Here is a 16,469-nt window from a genome sequence, read left to right as displayed (position 1 = left end):
CCAGGGGGGGTCTGCTCAAACTACTGCACTAACCGAGGACAATACAATAGTAAACATCGAGCCCCTACTCGGATCTAGCCAATGGACAGCACATACTCCGCAGTTGTGTGGAGAGCAGGGACTAACTCTGACATGAACTCTGGTGCCCCATATTTGACGACTTCCCCTTGGTGGGGAGCCCTGGTGGCACTCAGAGAAAGAATAAGCAGGCTACCAAGATGAGACTTGATAGCCTATGACCATAAAGTAGGGGAGGAGATACCCCTCGGTCATGGGCCTGGGGGAGGGGAATAGGGAGAAAGTGGGAGGGAGGGAGGAACGGGAGGATACAAGTGATGGAATAACAATTGAGTTGTAATCTGAATAAATTAATAAAAATTTAAAAAATATATACTCCAAGAGGTGGTCTGTGGTACCAAGCTCTGACACTGCTCAGTTACCATAAGGAGGGGAGGGTGGCCAGGGGTGGGTGAGGAAGGAGGCTATGATCGGGATACAAAGTAAATAAAATTTAAAAATAAATTTAATTTAAAAAAAGAAATCATTTAAAAAAAACAATCATGGTCTTGTTTACTGAGTCTGGTTACATCTTGGGAAAAGTCTAAATTAGGCCCAACCTGCATGGCTTGGATTCCTGGTGGTGGCAGCAAGTCCCGCTGACCACCTTGCCCTCTGTGTCACCATCACAGGGCAGCAATGTCACTTTTCTTCTTGCACTCATGAGCATGTTCATCTGCTCATGCCAGGTTCTTCAAACACTCAGAACAAATCGCTCTGCTGGACTTCCTTAGCTCAAGTCCCGTTCTGCTGAGAAATTTAGTTGTGAGGTTTTTGAACAGTTTCACTTAAAAGGCCACTTGAAGCACATGCCTTTCCCTACCACGGCCACTCCTGCTTGCCATTCTTCAGAAATCCTTACCCATCTCCAGTTCAATTCCTCAAGGGGAAGCTGTTATGTCGCTACCATTCTGTCAATAGCATATGGTGCAGCCTGGGACCATGCCAAAAGACAGGCCCAGTGAAACCAAGCCATATTCCAACCAAACCTTAATCCAAAAAGATTCAATAGGAAGGCCCTGAGATGTCTGGGTCTCAGCACATCCAACAGCCATGCCTCCTGTGGCCAATGCATACTGAATGCAGCAGGGTTACCCAAGGTGACCATGGAGACAACCTCAGAAGGAAGTTTGCCTTCACCCTGATGAAGGAAGTGAGGAGATCCAGGGCTTAGGACGGTCTTGGGATGGCAGGGAAGACTGGAACAGGGGGCCTGAGGCCTGGTGCCAAGTTCCCAAGCTGCTTCCACAATGAGGAAAGAGATGACCCTAGGGCAGCAGGGCAAGCAGAGTCTGATAGAGGACAGACCTACGGTCTTCTAGACGAAGGGGAAGCCCGCAGGAGGTCATGGCCTGTGAACCAATGGCTGAGGGCCAAGGTCTGGTTGCCAGAGTCAAGCTGGGTTTTCTTATGCAGAAATGAGGAAAATCTATTTCCTACTAGGGTGGTGCCAATGTTGCTAGGATTCCTGCATGTTCTAGCTCCAGCTCTGCAGAGGTACGAGGCTGGCTAAATCTAACCTGTGCTAATCCTGCAGCCATTGGGACCCTGCCACTGTATCCATCCTTGTAATAGTTCTGTGTAATACAGGGTCATTAAAAGTACCAATGCCACAGTTTGGGGCATTTAGATCCATGTTTGGCCCCTCCAGGCCATGAAGGGGCACTCAGCGTTATCTCGACACTCTCTAGAGAGGGTTATAAAAGGTAATGGATGGTCTTTCAGGGTGAGAAATATCTAGGTTGTGTTACTCCCTCCCCCCTTGACACATCATCTCCCTGCAATGGGTTTAAGTGTAAATTAAGAACTTCATATATTGAAATATTTATCCCCTAAGACACAGTGTTAAGAGCCTGACATTTGGTCAACGATAAAGTAGTGAGGGTAGCGACTCACGACGGGATTAGTGACCTTCTAAAAAGGACCCCTGCCTTGCAGGGACCTCCCTCAATGGGCACTGCGGGCCACATCTTGCCCTTGGGCATTCAGCCTCCAGAGGTCTAAGGAATAAATGTCAGCTGTTTGTAAGCAGCTGGTTGTCATGGCAGCATGAATGGACCAGGCAGTGATTATGATTTCTGGTTTCCTTAAGGCCATCTTAACTGCAGGGAGACCTAGGCAAACAGCAAGGCCCAGCACCAGCGTGCTGTGCCCACTCCTTATTCCCTGTGCACAGATGACCTCACAGGGAAACCAGAGTCCTAACGTTTCTGCTTGACCACCCTCTGTGGGTACCAGCAGGTTCCAGTACATAAATGATCGGTGAGTCGGGAGGTGGCAGTTAGTGTCCATGACTTTATGAAAGTTTACTCATAATTGACAAACAAGGAAGGGTGGACTTCTCTCATCCTTAAGCAGGGATAAAGCAAGTCAATTAACAAATGGCAATGCAGGGACAGCTCTGCTGCACCGTAAAACTCAGCTGCAGGGCAATAAACAGATTTCTTCCCAGTGTGGGAAACATAGAAAGTGCGTTTCTACTTAAAAACAGAACTCATTAGGAATTTTACTTAGCTCTTTTTGTTATAGTCTCCTTGTGTGTATCTAATGAACACTGACATTTTCCATAGTTTCGTGGCCTCTTTTCTTTTTGTATAAGGAACCCCAGATTGGCATCTAGATCTTTGGGGAAGAGAGGTAAGCTGGGCCGATGGCAGGCAGTGTTTGCTCATTCGAGGGACATCCTTCTCCATAAAGCAATGCCTGGCCAGCTGCAGTGGGAAAGGTTCTGCCCACTCATTAATTATAGCAGGGATGGGCTAGAGAGATGGCTCAGTGGTTAAGTGTGCCGCCTGCTCTTCCAAAGGTCCTGAGTTCAATTCTCAGCAACTACATGGTGGTTCACAACCATCTGTAATGTGATATGATGCCCTCTTCTGGCCTGCAGGTGTACATTCAGGCAAAACACTGTATACATAATAATAAATAAATAAATACATCTTTTAAAAAATTATAGCAGGGTTTCTGGGCTGGGACTGCACGCCAAGCTCAGCTAGGGGCTTTATGAGGGAACTGTGTTTGACTTGCTGAAAACTTTAGGCATCAAAGGCTCAAGTGTGTTTATAGTCAAGGGCCTACTGTGCGACGGGCAGCATGCTGGGTACAGTCCGTGCCGGGCAGAGTCAGTACCAAACCAGACACAGACCACACCATCTAGAGTGAGGCACTGTGCCAGGTGCTATGTACACTGTCTAGAACCAGGCATGGTGTCAGATGATGTCCATACCATAGAGAGTCAGGCACAGTTTCTGGATGCAATTCACACTGTCTAGACTTGCTGGTGTGTCCAACCTGTGGCCCTCATGGGCTTCACGAGGCTGCACGAGGATAGCTATGCATATTTCCCAACACAAAACAGCAAACTTAATACATTATGCGGATTATTTTTGCCTCCCCGCCCCAATTACATGCCACTTGAGTATGTTTTATGTAGCTGAGAATGTCAAAAGATTGGGCACATGTGGCAGAATCAGACACTAATCTGGCTGGATCCAGTCTACACAGCCTGTAAGTAGGACAGCCAGGAACTGCGGGCAGATTCACTCACGAGGCCCAGCACTGTGACTTCAGGGAGGCTAGCCTGCCCTTCTCAGCACAACACCTGTTGCTTTAAACCTGACGCCTTCCTGCAGCCCTGAAGAAGGCTGGTTCCTCACTGAGCCTCCTCTGTAGCAACAGGCCAACCACAGGGCCATCCTCATCTTGTTTCTTTTGTTTCTTCATTCTGAAGAGTGACTGCTCCAGATGAAATGACTAACGGTGTTTCCCACCATGATCTCGCTGGCTCACAGAGGACCCAGCAGGCTTCTCTAATTGCTTCATCTTCATGGACATCTCTGTATATTTTTTTTTTTTTTTTTTTTTTTTTAAGCAGGAATATGGCTAGCTCAGGGTGTCTGTGGACGTGGCTGCTCCTGTGTGGATAAGCCTGCACGATGGAGAGGGGTACCCTTCTCAAACCATATCCTCAAGATGACACCCCACCCCCATGCTTGCTTGTGGATCCCAGCAGGGTCAAGGACCAAGGTGTATGGTTTTTCATTTTCTGAAGCATCTTCATGTTCCTTTTAGAGTCTGTCATTTCTTACAAACCCAGCAAAACAAACCAGGTTGCCCAAAGCCCAAGGCAGGGCGCCGCGGGTGGTTTGTTAGTTATGTCCACCTAGTTTGGGGAAAGCCACTTCTGGCTCCTCAAGTCAGATCAGCTTTGACAGCTGTGAGTCAACCGACTTCACTGGCTTCTTCAGGTATATGCTCCTAGCGTGGCTCATTAATTTTTTGAAAACGGGTCTGGGTGTTTTGCTCACGTTTGCTGGAAAACACAGCCTGACCTCCCTTCATACAAAACCAATCCAAACATTCCACTATTCTCTCTGAAAGAAGCACCTGTACTTTTAAATTTGCCTGAACAACGCCAGCAACAGAAGTCCACAGGAAACCTGCAAACGCACAACAGATTAGAATGCAGGAGGGCATTGTCAGTGGACGAGGAATAATCATTTCATCAGAAGATCCTCTAGTCCTTAAAGCATATTAAAAGTTAATCAAGCAAACGTCTATTTTCTCTATAATTCTATTTTCAGATTGCTCCAAATTGTCATATGTACATAAGTATAGTTGACATTAATTTCCAATATTTGTGATGCTGGCTGAACTAGAAATTGATGCTGAAATAAAATTTGACTTTCAATTACATGACTCATTGGTTAAACTTTGGGGGTCCAGCCCCTTCTAATTCCGATTTAAGCTCTTGATTTAGATAAAATAATCCATTGTAGATAAAGTTGGACTTAATTTCTCTCAGACTATAATGATCTATTAGGCACCATACTAAATGGTTTCTAAAAGGGCTGTTTTTGGTAACACATGAATATGCATTTTTCATCATGATTTCTCCTATCAACATGCAACATGATTTTATAGACACCTAAACACAGGTTCCTGGTTTTAAGAAAGATGAATTTAATCGTGGTATCCTTCAGAGAAGTGTACACATCCATGTTACACAAGTATACTGCCAAGGAGTTACAGAAACTCAATGTTGGCAGCTGGCACTTCACCCTGACCTCTTCTTCTGAAAGGTAGGTGAACACAGTCAAGCTGCTGAGCCCTCCCCGTCCCACCCCCGTCAGCAGTTCCTTCTCCTGCCCATCCATCGTGAGCTCAAGGCAGTAGTTCAGAAGGTTGAGGGGTTTTGTCAATACAAAGGAGGTGAAACCACTAGCAAAAAAACGAGAGTTTAAAAAAAAAAAAAAAAAAAAAAAAAGAACAGCCAGGTGGTGGTGGCGCACACCTTTAGTCCCAGCACTCTTGAGGCAGAGGTAGGCAGATCTCTGTGAGTTCAAGGCCAACCTGGTCTACAGAGCAAGTCCAAGACAGCCATGGCTACACGGAGGAACCCTGACTGGGAAAGCCACACCAAACAAGAACAAGTCTCTCCGGAATTTAAAGATCAATTGTGAAAAACATCTTAAATTTGTAATTCATCTTTTAGATACCCTGGGAGCTTTCCACCCCAGTGCTGAGATTTAGCCATTACCGTGGGATGTAGAAGCCGCTGCCCCTTGAGAGAGAGAGCCCTGCCCCCACCTCTCCACCGGTGGGAGTCAAGGCTTCCTTCACTAGACCATCCATGTGAATTATCAGCAGTACTCTCTACAGCTCTGTCAGGAACACTCTCAAGTTACTAACAATCTCCCTTGTGACACAACATTTCCAAATACAATATTTACCCAGCAACCAACGTGGGGTGTTAAAGAACCCACTCGGGAGAGATGCGGCCATGATCATCCCGGTGTGCTGCTTCACCTGCAGGAAGGTAGAAACACATGGGAGGCCTGCCTGGGTCCGCTGCAGGCCCAGTACACCGAGGGGCCGGTGTCCCGGACGCTGCAGGCCCAGTACACTGAGGGGCCGGTGTTCCGGACGCTACAGGCCTAGTACACCGAGGGGCCGGTGCCCTGGATGCTGCAGGCCTAGTACACTGAGGGGGTCGGTGTCCTGGATCCTGCCGGCCCAGTACACCGAGGGGGCCGGTGCCCTGGACGCTGCAGGCCTAGTACACCGAGGGGGTCGGTGTCCTGGATGCTGCCGGCCCAGTACACCGAGGGGGCCGGTGCCCTGGACGCTGCAGGCCTAGTACACCGAGGGGGTCGGTGTCCTGGATGCTGCCGGCCCAGTACACCGAGGGGGCCGGTGCCCTGGACGCTGCAGGCCTAGTACACCGAGGGGCCAGTGTCCTGGATGCTGTGGGCCTAGTATACCGAGGGGCCGGGTGCCCTGGACCCTGTGGGCCTGAAGAGCTACTGCTGCTGCAGCATGCCGCTAGCACACACGTGGACCTGACTGAAAAGTTGCTGAACTATGCTCCCCTACAGAAGTGACAGCTGAGGTTACCCTCCTCTTCTGCTGGCCATGGACACTGTTGAAGTCAAACTGAGGTAGATGCAGTGCCTTGACGTAGCCCTGTAGGGCTAAGTCTCCTAACCCACCATTCAGTAAAGACTGGCAGAACAACCACCACCCACTGGGTCTACTCCAGGCAAAGAGTGACTTAATAAAAAAGGGTGCCTCCATATAATTGCAATTTGAGGGGAATGAATCTCATAAAAGTTGTCCTCACGAGCCATGGCAGCAAACCCCTTTAATCCCACCACACGGGAGGCAGAGAGGGGATCTCTGTGAATTCAGGACCAGCCTCATCTACCTATCAAGTTCCAGGGCAGCCAGGATGACATAGAGAGGCCCAGCCTCAAACACAACTGGAAAAATAAAGCTGTCCTTGGTTGGCTGGCGAAACGGCTCAATTGGCAAAGTGTTTGCTTTACAGGCATCTGTAAGGCACCTAGTCTGATGATCTCCAGAACTCACATAAAGAAATGCTTGGTGTGGTGGTACACACTTGTAAGCCAGCTTTGAGGCTGCAGAGATAGGCGCATCCGTGGTGCACACTGGCCGGCAGTGCAGCTGAACTGGGAAGCTTTTGGCCAGTGCACAGACTGATTCAGAGAACAAGGTGAATCCTGCCTAAGGAACAGCCGCCAAGATTGTGCGCTGGCCTTTACTTGTGTGCAGGTGAGCCCACAACACACGTCCAACACAAATGTGTGTTTGAAAATGCACGAAATTCAAAACATATCCTTAGTAAAGAAAAAGCTAGAGATCAAAAGAATCATCTGCAGCTCAGAGAATCTCGCCACTGCCCCGTAACAGACATTAGCCTACTCTGAGATGCTGGAAGCATGTCACCCATGAAAGTCACTTTTCTGGGTGATATCTTTGCGCCCCCAAGTTCATGTGTTAAAGCCCAAACCTCAGGGTGACTTATAAGACCTCAGGGAACTGACAGGACAGTTTGGGAGGAGCCTGAGTTAGGCTTCTAGATCAGTGCCCTGAGTCCCACAGCCTGCTCTCTTCCATGAAGGAACACCGTGAGATGGTGACACCAAGGTTGGTAGGGCATGTCCCTTGCCAGGCACCGAATCTGCTACAGTTCCACCTCCAGGACTCAGAGCATTATTGTCTCGGTGCCTCAGCCTGATTCAGCTTCCTCTTCCTGTTCCTATGACACACTCTCAGCATTGGTTCCGGACAGGGCCTCGCAGACATTAGGGCACAAGTGAAGTCTCCTCACATTGCTTTTTATTGTTTTATGATATAAGCATATTTTGTATTTCTTTTTTTTCCCCATATTTTGTATTTCTTTGGTAATTAAAAGTAAACATGAAGCTGTCTCGAGATTACAAGTACGATGGTAGTGCTAATTGTCAACCTGACAAATTCTAGGGTCATCTGAGCATAAACTTCTGGGCGTCCTTGTACAAGATTATCTTGGTTTGTATCAACCCTGGTGAGAAGAGCTATTTTAATTGTGGGCAGAGCTATTCCCTAGACAAGAGATCCTAGACTATAAAGTATAGAAAATGAGCTGAGCATGCATCCACTGCTCTCTACTCTTGATTATTAATTGGATGTGGCCAGCTCCCTCAAGCTCTTGACGCTTTGACAGACTACAACATGGGGCTGCGAGCAAAAACCAACCCCTTCTTCCTTAAGTTACTTTCTGTACAGTATCTTCTCACAACAACAGTGAAGAGATCAAGACACTAGGAAACATGGAGGAGGAAGTCAGGGCAAGTCGGAGCATCATTAGGACTCGACCCTCAAAGTGCCCGTTGGCATGGTGCTGGCTAGGGATGGCAGCCTGGGTTGCCTAACTGATTCTTCTCTGTATCCCCAACATCCACGTTGCAGAATCTGCCTACGTATGTGTCTGCTCTCCTCTCATCCCTGTCATATACTCTGACTGCCACATAATGAGGCAGCTTCCACCTAGGATGGGACATCTGACTGGATGATGGGGCATTTGGATGCCAGGCTAACAACAAGGCTATTGTGCTGTCTTGCCCTCACAGCACTTCAGTCCTCCCTGGAAACTCAGGGATGCATTTCCTTCTTGGCCTGAGACTAAATATAGATGACGTGCAGAAAGCACAGTATCTGAAGCTACCGCATGGCTAATATGAATCATGGAACTGCCTCCCCTTTCTCTGGCTGGAAGCCAAGTCTCATGGGTTGGCTTTATGCTAGGAGGCCTGGCTTGTACTGATGGCCTCTCTTGCTTTGTGTCTTCTAGGATGTGGTTTTCTAAATGAGTGCTACCATGTGTATGGTTTTTTTTTTTCCAAAAAATAAAATTATCAAAAATAAGTGAATATTGTGGGAGGAGGTCGCCCTTGGTCATAGACTTAGGGGAGGGGAATACGGTGAAAACGGGAGGGAGAGAGGAATGGGAGGACACAAGTGACGGATGGGATAACAACTGAGTTGTCATCTGAGTAAATTAATAAAATTAAAATAAAAAATTTTAAAAATAAAAAATAAGTGAATATATATGATCATTGATCATAGAAACAAAGCCCAACATTAATATGCACACCACCTGAGAATCCACTTTTCTAAATAGTCCTTCATAAATCAATGCTATGCCCATAACTCAAGCTCTACGCAGTCAGTGCAAAGAGCTCCCACCATGCATAGGGATAAAGATGGACTGAGTCTGTCATCAGCAGAATCAACAGGTCTGTTATCACCTCACTTTTCAAATGCAAGTTAGTGGGTCATAATCTTAGGGAATGCCCGCACTCTTATCTATAGATTCCTGATTCTGTGTGCCTGTTATAGTGGCCCTGGGCAGTGTGGGGAAATGTGCCTACATGTCATAAACAAGAGAGCTTAGTCAACTTTTTTTAAAAATGTAAAATTAAGCTGGACTCAGCAGATGTCCATAAGACACAGTCACTCATGTCACCAGGCCATGACCTCTGGAAGGTGGCTCTGGTAGTGGTGCCAGCCCTGCGTTCCCTTGGGATTTTTGACATTTCCTCAGAACTACAGCGCCAAATGTTAATGACAGTATTTTCCCAAGTTCCCGATGAGCATACAACCGCTTTCAAGATTTAATCGCATTCTACTCTTTAGAGCAAAACTAAAGACAAATTCTCAACTTAATGCCAGCAAGGCCCATGTAGTAGAGTTCTGAGTTGATGCTGATCGGCTGTTATTGAAACGCATGGCTCTGGATGTCAGCAGAAGTTTCAACCTGCTATGACTCTCCAATGTCCACTATGGCCCTACGCACACATGTACAGCCTACCATGACATTTCTCGTGTTTTCATGTATGCTAACATATATTACATATTCATGGTTTATTTTCAGCACTGATTTACACAATATAGGTAAGGAAGGACTACACTCAGGCTCTGTAAACTGTCTCTGCCATGGTGGCATGGTAGGCAGACGGTGTGAGTATGAATATTTTGAAAACCCAGAGGACAGTTAATTCAATGCTGCTATTCCACAATATCGGCATGCTCCTAGGTATGATGCAAGCACGTAGCTAAGAATTACGGAAGAAACATGAAAACGAAGAGGCTGGCTTGTTTGTTCGAAGGCTGGAGGGGTGATGCTGTCTCTCAACCCTCTGTGGTTTTACTCATCACATGGAAACCTCTCCTTCTATTCTCCCTACTTCAAACCCCGCCCCAAACCTCAGATCCCTAATCTACTCAAGCACATCACAAGAGTCACAGAGAAATAACAGAGCTTTGCCCACACATCGCAACGGAGCCCCGATACTAGGCTGTTCTTTCTTTTGGCCTTGACATTTTCTCAGCGGCCCTTTCGAGGTTGTGCCTTAAGCCCGCACAATTCTGCCCTGCCGAGAAAGAGGGCAGGGAGGGGGTGCCCTACAGCACTATTACTCTTTCCTGGGGCCAAGAAAGTAAGGTTCTAGAATAGAATTATATCCACTGAGGCCAGGGTGGTAGGGAGGGGTCTGGGGCCAGGGCCCATCTGACCAGCCTAGGGTCAACCACATCTTCCAGGACAGTTACAGGGTTCAGTATTGGTCAGTGGAAAATACCTCCATGAGAGGCACAAGTCTGAGACTCCAGCCATGCCTCCTCTTACAAGAGTTCCTAAAAATGCACCCTTGCTGCTTAACCCATTGTCATTGCTCAGAGCCCCTGGTTATTTTCTCAAAAGGGATTTTAACAGCTGTGTCCAGAGATCCTCTCTTTACATCTCCACCCAGCAGCCTGTCAGAGTGATGATGTTCAAAGCTGGAGCTAAACACCAGGAATCTAATCTCCTCCTGTCTCCCCTCCTTTTGGGGACATGCATTCATCTAAGCGCCCAGGATGACGTGAGATGCTCTATGTGGTCTCCTGCTTCTCTCTCTCTCTCTCCCTGCCTCCAACTCAACATGACTGCACTTGTATTTATTTGAATATATGTGGGCATATATATATATATATATATATATATATATATATATATATATATATATATACAGATCTATATATATATTCATAAAATCAATTCGTTTTTTAGAATGAGGGTATTAGGTTGTGAAAACTTGTGCTCTGACACAATCATTTACATTGAAGTTGGCTGACCTGGACAAGGTAAGGCCCAGGACACTATTGGTTCAAATAAATGCCAACTTTATCTGGTCTACCACTAATGAACACTTTAATCATTGACTCTCTTTGAATCCTAAAATGATACCATGAAGAGCCAGTTGGCTCCTTCTGGCATCATCTTCAATTTAGACTCAGGTTAGAAATAGCAAGAGAATCTGATATATCTTATGTGAACTGAATTGACACTCACGGTGCTTCTACTATGGGTGTCTCATGGGAGACCCCTCCTGGATACATGTGCCCACTGCCAGCCTCCCATGGAAAATGCCAGAACAGAATGTGTTGTGACACTACACCATGGTCCTAGCTCCAAAAAGGACAAGAAAAAGTAACACTGTCCTGTTGAGGATGTACTTGGAACACTCTACTAAAATATGTTCACATGAAAGAGATTTCTTTTTATAAAACATGGTATTCAGGCAAAAACACAGAGCCTGGATGCTAAGAAGGTGGCATTAGGCCTGGGAAACGTGTTAGTAGATGTTAGTGAGTTCCAGATGCAAGTAGATAGGGCACGGGGGCGGGGGCGGGGGGGTCCCAGACAGACACTGCAGCTCCATAGGCATGATGAGATATTTCTATTATTGCTCTTTTTGCAGGATGGAAATTTCTAAACTATTTTTGAAAGCTTCTAGTCATGCGTACCATCTTCCCATGTTTCTGTATGAACATCTGATACTCATTAATGTTTTTCTTCTAGAATCCTCAATGATAAACATCATCTCCCATGGGATACAGATGTAATAGTCACTGTTCCTAGACGTATTTGGGGCTTATGCTGTGTCCCTGCTGCTCCTGGGGCAAGGAGGCTTTAGGAATAAGACAGGCTGTGGTCCAGCAAACCCAAGTTCCCCCATGAGGATCCACAGATGAAACAAAAAGAGCTACCACGTACATTTTAGGTTGATGCAAATCATTGTTTGGTATTCTTTTCATTACGCTTGGGAACACAAAAGCCATGTTCAGCTGAAATTGCTGTAGACAAGGCTTAATGGAGACACCCGTGAGTTCACAGTTCACAGTGTGGTTCTAGCACTCCTTCAGAGCCAGTGCCTTTGAACTCTGAAATAGCGCAGACAAAAAGTTTGCACAGTTATTTAAATATATTAGAAGATTCAGTGACCCTGAAGCCAACCTGTATAATGATTTCAAGGTATGTGATTACGGTAACTGAATCTGTGGGTCTTTCTTGCCAGTCTCAGTAAAATCTCCCTGCAGAGTCCCGTTCTCAATAGCTGGCATTGTAGGCATCCCTGGGCTCGTCCAATTCAATTTAGAGACTGACAAATCTTTACCATCAAATCTGAAAGAAACTGCTGGTTAGGGAAAATAAGAGAGATGATGTTTTCAAGAGTGAATTAAACCTAAAAAGAGATCTCCTCAAAAGAGGAGGCAAGGGGGGAAGAGAAAGAGCAGGAGGAGGAAGAAGGAAAAAAAGGAAAGATGGGAAAAAGGGAGAGAAGGCATTGTGAAATTCTAAGTACTAAAACAAACTCTCAGAGAACACTGCCAGAGTTGACTTGATGTGAAAAACGATCATATGCATTTTTGAGAAATGAGCTATATACATACTAAGTAGGAAAATATATATAAATATATTTACCAAAGAGAAACATGTTTACCAGAATAAAAATGGCAAGGATAGCAAGAATGGAAGGCAAGACTGTTTGTTCTTAATTGCTATTCAGTAAACTATTTCAACAGAAGGAATGTGATCTCCCAGTTGGTGTTCTTCTCAGCACACTGGGGAAGCTGAATCTGCATCAGCGAAACTAAAACCCACGTGGCAACAGACGGCAAAGGTCCTTGTGGCCTTCATCAAAACTGCATTTAAGGCGATTTATTAATCTGCAAAAAAGGGAAAAAATAGTCCATGCGGTCATCTCATATTTTATTCTCCCATGAACTAGGACTCCTCTGTAGAGGCTGAAGACAGCAACAGACATATGCATCCTTGAAGCACAGTCAAAGCCATGAGAAAAGGACACTCTGTGAGTGGCTCAAAACAGGCCAAGTCCCACAGGTTGCTGACTCCATGCAGAGGTAGCACTCCACCAGGGGTCATGTCACCTGGGAACTTGGTCAGATGGTTAGGGTGATTGAGTCTCTGTAGGGGCTGGGAGATCATCAGAGATTCTGCAGGGCAGTGTTTATGGGTCCTGGTGGGATGAGGAGCGATCCGTTACCAGGTGTTTGAGGGGTCTCTGATGAAGCCCCATCATAGTCTCCTACTCAAAAAAGTAAAGGCTACCATGAAGATCTGCATCCATGAGACCTTGTGGAAGATCTTGGTGTCATTTCAATGGAAGAAAGCCACCTGAACTACCACCATGAGCTCACACAAGGATTGCATTTCTGCCCTTTGACTTATTTTACATTTAAAGGGTGTGTCACTACGTAGTACTCACATATTTATCTATAAATTCATTTAGTTCCCAAGTCCGGTATAGTCATTTTGAAGGATTCTTTAAATGATGATGGATGACATTTAGCACGGTGGCCTTCTGTGCTACCAGTGCACTTCTCTGGGAGTCAGAGTTCCTTTTCTACTGATCAAAAAGTCCAGGCTACAGCTTCCACAGATGAGATCAGCTTCCTACAGCAATTCTGCTGTGATTTACGATGGAGCCACTGGCCTATGGGAGGCTGTAAGCCCTGAAGAAGGCTTGGGTTCTTACTGGTAGCCAGTGAGTGGGCAGTTTCAGCCAATAATTGCCTGGCACCAGGTGGAAAGCAGCACTCATACAGCAACTGGCCTTAGTCTGTCTGTGCTCAAGCCCATGACAGGGCCTATACGTCCCAGTTGTTGATAAAGCTACAGTTGTGACTTCCCCAGTCTCTGGGACCTGGCTTGGTTCCTTAATGAGCCTAACCAGAGGTTTCTCTAGAAGCAGAGCACTAGGATGTGCTACAAATGTGAGACGACATGACATCTGGACAAAGTAGAAATGCCCCTTTGAATTGAATTCTCCTCCTTGGCCTACTGAAGCTGAATGTCATGGAAAGCTGAGTGAATACATCAACTTCAAGGTACCAATATAGCGAAGCTGCCTTTTAATTTCGCTAGTGTGTTCTGTCTGTGAAGGGTACAAATCCATGAGACTTTATTTTAAGTGCTTTCGATGTCTGAATCATCAATACTTTCCGTCTATAGAACCCTTAAGACCTGTGCTGTGTCACCGGCCGGTACTACGAAGCCAGGTTAGATAGCAGGAAAAGCCTTCCCCAAGTACCTTCCTGATACTGGGTGCCAGGTTGACCAGATGGCTGTGTTGGAGAACACTCAAACCCATTACTTTTTGGGCTCTGCAAGAAGTACTGGGTTTATCTGAGGACTGCACACCAAGATTGTCTTTCAGTTTTCTCTTGGCAAAAGAAATGTAGGGATTCCCCAACATGTCCAGCCAGGAGCTGCATGTACTGGCAGCCCTGGCTTTGGGTTCTGTGCTCACATCATCCAAGCTCAGTTCACAGGCAGCTGTTGTTTGCTCGTTTCTATACCTGAGACGCTGTGTGGATGTTCCTTAGCCAGCTCCATTCTCATCGTATGGGTGTGTCTCCCCTGTTTTATAGACGGAGAGTCGGAGGACAAAATAAATGCTCAGTTAACCTTGTCTTCCTGGCCAAGATCTGGACACTACACACAATGAAACTGTCCATCCTTAACATGGCTGAGGGGCCATGGAATTAGGACCAGCTCAACAACCATCAGCAAAACAAAGAAAGAGAGACAGAAATGCTGCTGGATTTGGGATTCTCTGCAGAACTTCAAGAAGCCATGATGGACACATAGGACAGAAAATACATCTGTGGACCACACCCTTTCCCCATGCAGGACAGGCTTGCCAGGAGGGTAACTTGTCCTCCCAGAGTTTCATGTGGGGTAAATAGGAGGCAGTGTGCTACAACTAACAAGTGGGCAGGAGATGGTGACTCTGGTATAATTAAGGTAGCAGTGGGGGGTCGGGAGGAATATGTAACTCAGAAAACAGTTCTTCTGGGAAGAACACAAGAGGAACAAGAGAAAAGGTCCAGGAGTCCTACAGATGCCCTGCTGTAGAGGAAGTGCCTCCCTTCCTCCCAAGCCCACCACCAGTTCCCTTCACATTCCCAGACTTGGGCTCTGCTTTAAAATAGCACCCCCCCCAAATAAATAAATTAAATTAAATAACAAACCCTGAGCTTTACACTTCCCAGATGCCCTGGCCTTCCCTCTCGAGTGCCACCACCTTTTGTGAACATTGATTACTGGCCCCGTGTTTATGATGAGGATTGCCAAATCCCGGGACCACTACATCTTGAGTGAGGGATGACAGGGACAGTAGGTGGATCTCAGAGAGGCAAGGCGGTGACTCTATATCCAGCTTCCCATTCCAGAAGAGGGAGCATCCTTCATCTGTCGCGGCCTTGCCCCTCTCCATGCACATCTCCTGGCCAAGAAAAACTGAGTCTCAGTCTCAGGTCCAAATAATAGAGCCACTGAGATGGACAGCTCCTGATGTCTCCACCACCATGCTGTAAACACTGTTAGTTTCTTTCTTTCTTTCTTTTTTTAAGTGCATCATGATATTTGACTGATGTTAGCAACTCACAAATTTGTACATTTTTTTTACTAGGGCAAAAAATCCACTCTGGTAGAACACTGAGTAGACTGTGAGTCTGGGTGCAGTGAGCTGATGCACTTAGTGGATGGTCTGTCCTCATGCACACACTGGCCAGACTTGTTCAGCAGGAGGTGTGTCTCTGAGCTTTCTGCAGACACCCTCTGCAGAATCAAGACTCAGTGCTGGGGAGTGCAGACTGCTTCATCTCAAAGTCTCCCTTGAACACATTGGTCACAAGGCATCAGATGTCCTATTAGAGGCTTCCTTCTCAGAAAAAGCCACCTGCAGAAAACACCTGTCCTAATACCCATGCATGCCTTCCCGTCTGTGCACCTGTTTCTTTGCTCAAAAAAGAAAATGAAGATGATGGTGGTGCTGGGTTGCAGCATGACAAGGATGGTTCAGTCAAGTGTTTGCCTTATAAGCATAAGGGCTCAAAGTCATGTTAAAAAAAAAAGTAGTATGCACCTGTTATGCTAACACTGGCAAGGTTGAGAGAGGTGGAGTCTAGATCTTATTGGCCAGCCAGCCCAGTCTAACTAATGAATTCCAGGACAGTGAGAGATTATGTCTTTAAAAAAAAAAAAAAAAAAAAGGTTTGCATTGCCTGAGGAACAATGCCTGAAGCTTACTTCTGGCTTCTATATGCATGTGCACACATACCTGTACATGCACACACACGCGCGCGCGCACACACACACGTACAACATCACTGGACATCAAGGAAATTGAGGGTTCAAGTTACATCGAGGGTGATTATTTTAAAAGATAACGGGCAGGTGTTGCACAGGGCGTGGGGTTCTGGAGCCCTGTACATGGTTG

At 46.3% G+C, this 16,469-nt stretch overlaps 1 long non-coding RNA gene and 1 pseudogene across 1 annotated transcript in view; one reads left to right on the top strand and one right to left on the bottom strand.

Annotated features, from left to right (window-relative positions):
- LOC127210056 (uncharacterized) overlaps positions 1-16,469 on the bottom strand; it is a 412,763-nt gene that overhangs the window by 97,069 nt on the left and 299,225 nt on the right. The gene's annotated exons all lie outside the window — the stretch shown is intronic.
- Positions 5,840-6,440, top strand: LOC127210055 (DNA-directed RNA polymerases I, II, and III subunit RPABC5-like; annotated as a pseudogene).

The sequence above is a fragment of the Acomys russatus genome, chromosome 27 (genome assembly GCF_903995435.1).
Source record: "Acomys russatus chromosome 27, mAcoRus1.1, whole genome shotgun sequence".
NCBI lineage: Eukaryota > Metazoa > Chordata > Mammalia > Rodentia > Muridae > Acomys > Acomys russatus.
This window is presented reverse-complemented; position numbering and strand designations above follow the sequence as displayed.